This window comes from Odontesthes bonariensis, chromosome 1, assembly GCF_027942865.1.
Source record: "Odontesthes bonariensis isolate fOdoBon6 chromosome 1, fOdoBon6.hap1, whole genome shotgun sequence".
In the NCBI taxonomy this organism is placed as follows: Eukaryota; Metazoa; Chordata; class Actinopteri; order Atheriniformes; family Atherinopsidae; genus Odontesthes; species Odontesthes bonariensis.
The window spans coordinates 33,899,775-33,910,358 of record NC_134506.1 but is presented as its reverse complement, the minus strand read 5'-3'; the positions used below and the strand labels follow the sequence as shown (position 1 = coordinate 33,910,358).

The following is a 10,584-nucleotide window of genomic DNA, read 5'->3' as shown; positions in this document are numbered from 1 at the left end:
TTTTTTTATTGATGACTCCGTCAACGCTTTGGTAGGTAACTCACTATGAAAAATGACAAACGCTATCAAGGAAAGTGTTTATTAGCTGGCGCGTGGGTGTTAGTGTGTGACAGTGATGGAGGAGGAGCGTTTTCGATTGGAGCAGCGCGCGAGCTGACAGTTGACGAGAACGCGGACGGTAACACGCGCTCAAACGCTGCACCCACCGGTTAATAAAGGTAGATTTATTGTCGGGACGCCGCTTTGATCTCAGGTAAGCTGCTTAATTGGTGTCAAATTGAAAATGAGATGTTCTCGTTGAGACCTCGCGAGCTGTTGTCCCGCCACACAGGGAGAGTTTAATGTATGTTGGCTTGGATGAAAACACCGCAGGACACGCGTCTCAGCTGAAAACTTCACATCTGAAGCGTCATTTTGATATGGTTCAACGCATGTGATACATCTATAGATTTAACGGAATTTGAAGCTGGAAAGGTTTCTTTTCTTTTCTTTTTTTTTTTTAAACTTCTTCTTGTGTTCTCACAACACGTCACCTGGCTGCTCTTGACACCCTGAGTCTTCTCCAGAAGTTAAATGCATGCTTTCCCTTCTGCCTTGAGCGAGCCATTGGCGTGAACTTCTCTCCCACTGAGGTAGAGGTTTCTGAAAACGTGTTCCGTCTCGCTCTAAATTTGATGAAAGCTTTTTACGCTGACATAATGCAACCGGATAAAATGACTGTGGACTGTCGGCAGACATAGCATGAGAATTGTCTGTATATGTCATTTCCCCCCCTTCTTCTAATCCTGTCTCAGCCGGTTTTTCAGTACGGTCTGTTATGACTATCTCGGATATCTGCCGCGTAAAGGTTTTTTTCTGTTTGAGCAGAATATATATGAAACTATCCCAGTTCTATGATGATAACTTTCTTGCAAATGGCTGAGGTGAATCTGAAACTGAGTGGCTTTTCTCTTTGTCTTGGCACGGACGCACAACTCAGACATGCCAGTGAAATCTAAACGTTTATCAGTTTCCTGTGTTGTCATGTGCTGTTCACCTGACATACTTTCAGCTGAGCCTAAATATTTTCAGGGCAGTAGCAGTCCACCCCCCCATCTTTTTCTTTTCCTTTCCTTTCTTTTATGTTCCCTTTTTTTTTAACAATCACGCAAAAGCGCGGACGCGCTGTGGGATGCTGACTTGTTATTAATCTCTTTGCATCTTTTCCTAGAACGTTGTGCCCGGTGGGTTTTCATAGGGCTCATCCAACGGTGTATACCCCTTTTATTTGAGAGCTCTTCGTGATTTAAATGTCTTTGTAAAAACATGCCAATTAGGGACGGAGATTATTCTTCTTATTAATTATATTAGAATGGTTACCAGCCCACTCTTTGATGGCTATCTGTTCGACTTCTGGAGTGGAGTCTCAGTTAAACACCTTACATACCCAGGTCATAGTGCTGTTACATGACATTGGCTTTAGCTGAAACTCATCTCTGTGATAATGTATTGCAAATGACCATGAGGATGTGTAAGCCTTATTTGATGCAATAGTTGACATTTCACTTTCTCAAGTGATGCAATTTGTTTGCTGTAACTTTTAAGGCTGTGAAGTTGTTCCATTCCTTGTTTTGGTCTTTCCCGGAGCTTTTCCACTTTTCCTGGACCTCAGTGAAAGACGCTCTGAAGTCCAGGAAAGGTGTGAAGAGGATTTGCGAGGGTTTTTCTTTGGAACACACTGTCAAGCCAATCCAACTGCACCTTCGCAAGGCGGTTTGGCTGTGGTGAAACTCGGAGCGCTCAAACAATGCACTGCAAAGGGCCTATAAGATATTTCACCTCGTGCGTTTTGTTTTTTTTAACCTTGTTGTTAATCCAGGTTCGACAAATGGTGGCGACTTTGTGAAAGTATTACCTAAAAAGAATAAAAGAAGACACACAAGTCAAATACACTGTTGTCACATTGGAAGTGGCTGGTTGCTAGAGCACATTTTATGATTATCATACCAGTTTCAGTTAGTATAATGGCATGTAAATAATAGAGCGTTGCTTTAAAAATCGTGTTTGAGTAAGACCATTGTCTCCTTACTTTGGTTAAAGAACGGTCCAATGCTTTGAGTATATCCCATACTCAAGGAGTATCATGCCTGTTAGTTTTGGCTATGTTTTTAGGTCCTGTTTAGTTTTTAGCTTTTTCAATGTTTTACAGTCTGGTCATGTTAAGTTTCTGTCATGTCTTAGTTTTGTTAAGTTTCAAGTTCCTGTTTAGTTTTTGCCATTGTTTCTTTTGCCCTGCCATCACCTTCACTCGCGTCACCTGTGTTTTCCCCCTCAGCTGCACTCACTCACCAATCACTCCCTCAGTATTTAGTTTCCAGGTTTCCCATCCATCATCGCCAGATCCTCACCGTCATTCATGCTTCCTTCCCACAGTTGTTCTAGCCATTTTTTGTGAAGTCGGGTTTGTCCTTTTGTTTTTTTTCATAGTTCTAACCAGGTTTCGTTTTTGTAATCCGGTTCAGCTGTGCTTTTTGTTCTTGGAAATAAATCAAGTCTTTTGTTTGGAAATATCTGCGCCCGTGTCCTACCTTCTCCACGCCACGCATCACACCAAACGTGACAAGGAGATTATACAGGAAGCTTTGGTATGGACCCTTCCTTTTCATTTAGAGAATTTAATCCCCTCTTATCGTGGTTGCCACTTGGATACTTCCAGGTCCTTTGTCTCAGCCAGAAATCATTTTCTATAAAATAGACTACATGACTTCACCCCTGATCTTCTCCAGGGATTGATGTGCACTTTATTCGTTCAAGAGCAGACCTGAGTTTATTCATTGTATTATTTTCAAGGGTTTGTGATCGTGAAGGTGTACGAGTGTCTTGTGAAAATATAATGTTAAAGTTTGTTTGCTTGAGCTCAGCGATGCTACTGTTTGCAGTGAAAAGTGAATTCTTTGAAACTGAAAAGAAAAATGGAGACTGGATGATAAATGCACTGCTGCTGCTCTGCAGGATGCAAAAAGGAGTACGTATCCTCATGGAGCCTTCCTAATGTCGCGGACTGCATGAACGTGATAGACGCGGCTTATGTGAGTCAGGTTTATATCATTTGGTTGATTACATCACTAATCCCTTTGTCATTTCTAGAAGGAGGGCATAGCTTAGATGACCAGCAGCACTATCTATCATGGTGACATACTTCATCACTTTCCTTTATCTCACATAAACTGTATAAATCACTTATAGTTGCATGGGAAATACAATAAAACTGGTTTATCAATGTCGAATGCCTTTGAGGGTAAAGGAAGAATAAAAATATGCGTAGGGGTCATAAGTCAAGTGGTAGACAAACAAGGACAACATCGCTTTGAGATATGGAGACTGTATAATTACAAAACTACTCTGCAATAGGTTGGTGTTAAATTCAATGTCGGGGTTCAGCGGATCGACACTGTGCTATGATAAGGCTCTGTCACACATACATTGGCCATTGGTGTGCAGTTACCCATTATGATGCTGTAAACATTCTCAGTTTGACATGATCGGAACCTCGTTGTGATTTTTCACATTATTAGAGTCATTCGGCAGTTTGATGTTTCTAGACAAGGACCATCTGTCGAGGGTTGAGCGGTGTACACATGCACACAAAGAGGAAAGAAGAAAACCCAGGAACATATCTGTACGCTTCAGAGTGATGCCATAGCCTCCCTTTCCTCATTGTTGTTTTGGGACGTGTCTTAATAACCTGTGGTAGAGTTGTTTTGTGTTTCTATTGCCTCCGTGAGGCAGCATGATCTGACCGTGTAGGAAAAAGTGGCCTTCAACATGAGGACATTTATTCTCTTTCAGGGAGGTTTTTTTTTTTAGTTGGCATTGTCAAAAAAGGAACTTTAGTCTTCCATTGTTAGGTTATATTTACATTTTTTCATACTTGTGTCTCATCCACCATGAAAAAATGATGCACTAGAGCAAAATACATAGGATCACCTGGACATTTGTAGACTAAAACACTTTAGTTTAGTCTTTATTATCATGTATCCTTTGGGGCATTTTTATTCATAGCTTTGGCTGCTTCTTGACAAACGGAAACTTTTCTTGTCAAAGCAAATGAAAGGAGAAGTGTTTCTTCTTCTGAGTTGAACTCCCTTTTCAGTTTTGCTGCAATTATACAAAACAAAAACAAAAGTGGACTAATTGTCATATATTACCGGGGCTGAGGAGAATTTTGTTTTCTTCTGTGGTGTGCCAACTAAACACACTAACTCATCTGCTAACACGCATACAGTGCATAGACTTTTGGCAGGAAATATGGGGAACCTCTACAGGAAATGCAAATGTGACTTCTTACAGGTTTTTCTTTAGAACTTGAGTTGATGTAAACTGTCAAGCTGAGACGCACACGTGCTCTCTGTATGTGATACTGTCAGTACCTTCTTTTTTTTTTTTTTTTAAAGAATCTTTCATTTCTTTATTTTGCTCTGTTGATAACTCTTTTTTTTCTGTTGCAACATTTAAAAAAGTCGTTCATTTTCCAGCAAGAGTTGTAGTTTGCTCCACAGAAAAGCACAAGCTTGAGTGTTATTTACAGTTTGTTTAGAAGGAATGTGTGTCAGGATAACCCTACCATCCCTCTTTACTGCTGAGCACTTTGCTTTTGTTTCTGCCCTCACAGAAAAAGGGCAGCTAGTTATACACAAGCATGCACACAGGCAGAGTTGCTCACTTAATAGGCATTTACTGTTGTTATCAGACCTTGTTATGATTTTTAAATGCTTCTAGCCACCTACATTGGCCAGTCTCAGTCTTGCGCCAAAACAAGGGGCAGCCCTTTCGGTAGATTTGTCTGTCCTTTGTATTTTGTGTACTTTTTTTTTTTTTACATTATTGTGAACTTTTTTTGACATAACTTTTTATTATACACTTCCAAGAGTGTTTTTTTATTATATGCTGTTGGTATGACCTTTTTTTTCCTGCAATGGAATGTCAACAGTAAACTTGTTTACTCAAGGAATCAGCTGATTGTTCTACAGAAAAATGCCAGCATAGTTTGCACAGACATGATCCTAAAGGAACTGTGGTGCTTTCGAGGCTGCAGAGCCGGTGCTGAGGTGAGAGCTAGGTGCCTGGAGAAGCGGTGGAGATACAAGCCCTAGATTCCATTGGTTGTGATGGGAATTGTAAATTCGCTGACAAATAAGACCGATGAACTGGATGCTCTGGTAAGGAACTTGAAGATCAACATGAGTGTAGCTTGTTGTGCTTAACTGAAATGTGGCTAACTAGCAATATTCAAAATGCTATCATGGATTTGCCATCTTAAGGGCAGACGGAGACAACAAACTTTGTGGCAAGAGCAAGGGTGGGGGGCGTTGCACTTTTCATCAACAACAGGTGGTGCAACCTAGGGCATGTTACAGTCAAGGAAATTTTATGCTGCATAGACATTGAGTTACTGACGGTGAGTCTACGAACGTATTACTTGCCCAGGGAGTTTTTGCATGGCATTGCTGTGTGTGTCCCCCTACAGGCGATGGCAGACACTGTGTGTGACGACATCCACTCCACAGTTGCGAGGCTGCAAACGCAACATTCAGAGTCCTTTATGCCATTCCTGGGGATTTCAATCATGTTGCACTGGACACTACCCTCCCTAACTTTAACCGATTCAGCACTATTGATCTTCTGTATGGCAAGGTGAACAATGCATACACTGTCACCCCCCCTCCCCCTCCTGGGAAAGTCAGACCACAACCTTTTTACTTTAGCTTAAGTAGAAGCCACCTGTGCCAAGGCAAACCGTTGTATGTTGTTCCTGCAAAACCTGTATAGGCTACTGCCTTTCTAATAACAAGCCTTGGATAACCAGTTATATCAAGGACCTCCTAAATAATAAGAAGAGGGCATTTAAGAATGGAGAGTGGAATCATGTACAGAGGGAGCTTAAAGTCAGACTGAAGGTGGCATACAGAAAAAAGGTGGAAGAGAGAAGCTGCAGGAAAACAACCTCATGCAGGTCTGGGATGGCAAGAAGGCCATCATGAGCTGTGAAAAGGGAAATAGCAAAGCAGACAATGTTGTGGTGAGACCTAATTAGCTTAACAACTTCTACAACAGATTTTACAACTCAGACTGTGCTGCAGCTGTTGCTACCTCTGCTACAACCGCATCTACGACCCCAACACCCCCCCCCCCCCCCCCCCCCCCCCCCCCCCTTCACCATCAGTCAGAGTAGTAGGGACCTCCCCACCCCCCACCATCACCACAGATCAGGTCAGAGGAGAGTAGAATATTGTGCCCCCAGTAAAGCAGCCACTTCAACTTCAACAAACTTGAGTCTGCAGCTGGGGAGAGTACCTTCACTGTGGAAGACACCATGCCTCATACCGGCTCCCAAGAAGGCACACTCCAGTGAACTCAAGGACTTTAGACCTGTTGGACTCCTCAGGAAAGGGCAAAGCCGGCTCTATTTCCTGAGGAGGCTGGGGTCCTTCAGCATCTGCAACAAACTCCTCCTGGTGTTTTATCAGTCTGTCATGGCTCGTGTCCTGTTCCTATGCTGCAGTGTGCTGGTGAGGCAGCACTAAGGAGAGAGACACTGGATGGTTGGACAGACTAGTGAGGAAGGCTGGTTTTGTAGTTGGCATGGATTTGGACCCCCTGACATTAGTGGTGGAGAAAAAGAACACACGCTGGGGCCTAATCGGACTCATTAACTCCAATTCTGGTGCCCCCAGGTAGAGATCATTACCTCAGTATAATCCTTGTTGTGGATGTTACAAATGCCTGTCCTTTCCCTATCCCTGTGTATTGTGTTCTTTGTAATTTAAGTAAGTTTGCATAAGAAGAAAATGCTTCATCAAGGATTTTCAAATTTTATAGTGAAGATATTTGCAAAGATCAGGTAGTCTACTTTTAGCTTCAAAAGTCATCTCATAATCAGTTTTGACAGTGCATTTGTAATAAACTTTCAACAGCATATGTCATGAGTGTTAAAGATGGACAAAACTTTAAAAACAACAAAACTATCGGTTACCAAATCAGTGGTCAGTGATTCAGGTCACTTATTGTCATGTGCAACAGAACCACCAAGCTTTCCAGATTGTCCTTTACTCAGCGTAAGCTTGTTTGATCTATTTAAAGTGAAGTTAACCTCATCTTAGAACTCTAAACGGTCTAGGCATGTGAGGCCATTGAGTGTAGCGTGGACATGACCCTTGCTTGGGGTGATGCATCATCTTTCACTCTCTGGATTTCCTCTATATTGGGCAGTGAAATCGTAGGAGGCTTCCCTGCTGTAGAAGATAACAAAAACGAGCCGGATACCGCTGGGACTGGCTCTCCAAACTCCCTCAGGGTTCAAGGTTTCTATCACTGGCGTCATCAAACCTGCGAGAGACTCGGCTTCTCTGTTAAAACTACCCAATGGAATCCGTGCATAAGCATTTTCCATTCTCTTTTTCTTTTCTTTTGTTCCCCCAATCCCCATAGCTCCCTAACAGTTCGAAAGACAAGACTGCAAACATGTGAATTTAGACTGCTAGTGTTAGCAACTTATACCTAAGAAAATATTAACGGATTGTTTTGATACTAGCAATGACACACACACACTCACACACACAAACACACACATTTACCTTTAAATTGTTTAAAGGTAAATGCTCCCATGCACTGCTCTTTATAGTTAGACATCATTTTGTGTTTAAAGGCTACTTTCATATTTGACCTGAATTTGCTCACAGGGACTGTCTGGGAGTCCTTTGGGCGTGTAAAAACATAGTAATTATCCCTGTTTTCAAGAACAGATTGCCGGTTGCTCCTCCATACGTTGAAGTGACTTTGGACAAGACACTGAATCTCCAGTTGCTCCCAGTGGTAGCAGCGTGCGTGGCGAGTACCTTGTACATTGGCAGCTGTGTCTGAATGAAAAGCACAGAGTGCTTTATGAGACGCTCCACACAGTTTCAACAAACTGTTTGCTAAATGTTAGCAGCTTATCAATCCCAAATTAGTCCAGCCCTACAGCATACCCTGATTTATAGTCTGTTTTTCTCTAAATTATCATCCTTTAAATACAGTCTATGGATATTCATGGTATTTGGAGCAGGCAGCTAGGGAAGCCCCCACTATTTAGAAGTAGAAGAGGAAGGTGGGTCAGCAATGTCTTTACAAGTGGTATTTACGGAACATCTGTCCTTGTAACAGCACAGAAGTAAATTTCCAGCAGTTATATCAAACCATCAAGACATCAAACCATAAGACATTTTTTTCTGTTAGCAGATGTAAGGCTTAGCATTAATTTTGCTCGCGTCCCACCTCACATATTTTTTTACAAGCAAAGACACACATACACCTCATAGCTTGTCTCTTTTCAAACAGTGAGTCTAGCTGTGAATAAAGCCTGGAGAATATTGATAATGGGGTGTCTGCCACTTGTCTGCGTGTGAATTACTTAGGGGACATATAGAAGATAACCCTGGTTTTACTCACCTTGAACAGGCGCTGACTTATGAAATAGTCTCTTTCATCTTATCTAAGTCTGATTCCAATTTAAGCTTGTAAAGATGTTATCAGGTTCTGTCATTAGTTTCTGTATTATTAACACTAAAGGGTGTGTGTCAGGCAAGTTCTGGGCTTGTAGTAGCTAAGTTAGTCAGGCTCTGACACCATGACTTCAACTGGCTAATGTGTTGGTCAAGACCCCTGTGCAGGCCTTGATCATTTTGTTGAGACATCGTGTTGATGGTAAAGTAAATGTTGCAGGGCTGAGCCTTATGCGTTTCCAGTCTAACTCAACCTCTGATCATAAACAACATTAACCTATTAGTTTGCCACAAAATACTATACATAAATGCTTCATGCCAAAGTTAGACAATACTGGCATAAAGGAGAAAAAAAACTGAGAGGACTACGAGCACCTAAAAAGTACCCCAGCTTGCCCAGGAAAGCTCTTTAGGGTGTGCACTCTTACTGTTGCTGTTTCGAGAGGATCAATGCAACTGAGATGGGATGTTTTTGGAGAGCTATTAGTGAAAAGCCACTTTGCCCTATGTGTTAAATTGTTCCATTTCCTGGGCAACTTCCCCTCCCACAGGCCCTTTGTGAGAACACTCATAACAATCTGCTTTCAGCATTTTGTGATAAAATGCATTTCAATGTGTCTACATATTCAAGGGTGAATCATTTATTTGTAACCAACAACTCACAAGTAATCATATATTAAGACTAATGAATCTTGCTTAATATTCCTGTAATGCACTGGGATGAAATGATGTGCTGCTGATTTAAAAAAAAATGCTTAGAGTGAAACGCATGCATATGAAATGGCCTTGTGTCAAACTTCTTGATCAGATGCCGTGACGCAATACCCTGCAGCCAACGTGAGCCGATGCTTGCCTCCTGTGAATTCTTGTTTGAGTGTGGACGGTGCAGATGTGTGGGTGTCTTGCTCTCTCTTTCTCCTCATTTCATTTTCAGTGTATTGTGCTTGCTGTCGTTCAAGGACATTATGTAATGCTTATAAGAGCACCCCATCTGGAGAAGTGCCATTAAAACTCAGAGTTTGCAGAAATGAAAAACTTACCTGTGAAAGACATTAACAACTAAGGACGTTGGAATTTGCAGTACAGCTGCGCTACAGCTCTAAGGCTCGAATGGTCTTTGCAACTCTTTTGCCACCCCTTTGGAAGACATTTGTTTTCTTTGTTTTTAATTAAATTAGGTAAGTGAGTTCATATTTGAATAATTTATGTTAGTATTGTTTTGATATTGTGAATGTGACACTAAATTTAATTTAATTTGGTAAATGTAATGTTCACTTTTCATGCTGGGCTGTGTTCTGTTCATCTTTTTTTTTTGCTCTATTGTATGAGTATGTGCTTTTGCTCTTTCGGAAATGTGTAATGTTTGCACACCACAGGCAAGTCTGCAGCCCTTGCTGCCTCAACAAGCCACTCATTGTGCTTGGCTGGTTGATAAGTTATTAACTAGGATTGGCTCTCAGTTGAAAAGAAGATCTTTGGTGCAAAACCTTTAAAATGAGCAGAGGGGAGTAGCTTTAGATCAAATTTGGGAATGCAACGATAATGAGCCTGGATTGAAGAAGGACAATGGAAATTTACTAGATAAGATTATCTATTTAGTATGTTCTTTATAAGCTAAAAATGAAAGCTCAATCGGTTATGACCGTTATTTTGATATTTAGATGTCACTGATGTGCCTTAGCTGCCCACATTTTTGACCATACATACATAAACATACTGATGCAGGTGGATTTGATATTTAGCAAGGAAATCGTCATTGACCACATTGACAACTCGATGAAACAGTAAAAAAAAAAAAAAAAAAGAAGAAAATATAAAAAAGCTGAAATTTGGTGTAATTTATGGACGCACTGCCTTTGTTATCTGATGTCTGTCAGTACTGTTGCAGTTCAAGCTTGAGTTGTCCATTTAATTGGACCACCGTCCTTGTCCCTGTATGCGTACTTGAGAGAGGAATCCATTTATGTTCAGAGTTATGACGAAGTCTGTTCAATGTCACACCGTTGTGGATTGTATGGGAAAACATTCGAGACATTTTGCTGCGTCTAATTTTCTCTGTGGGAAG

At 41.3% G+C, this 10,584-nt stretch overlaps 1 protein-coding gene across 3 annotated transcripts in view; it reads left to right on the top strand.

The window, feature by feature from the left end:
• Nucleotides 1-159: 159 nt before the first annotated feature.
• The window catches only part of adcy7 (adenylate cyclase 7), a 66,767-nt gene continuing 56,342 nt past the window's right edge, over nucleotides 160-10,584 (top strand). For 2 of the 3 annotated variants that reach the window (XM_075464940.1, XM_075464919.1), the window contains exon 1: nucleotides 160-253. The gene's annotated coding sequence lies outside the window, so the exon portion shown is untranslated. Of the gene's footprint in view, nucleotides 254-9,410; nucleotides 9,698-10,584 lie in introns of those variants that run through there. The other variant, XM_075464929.1, reaches the window with a different exon arrangement.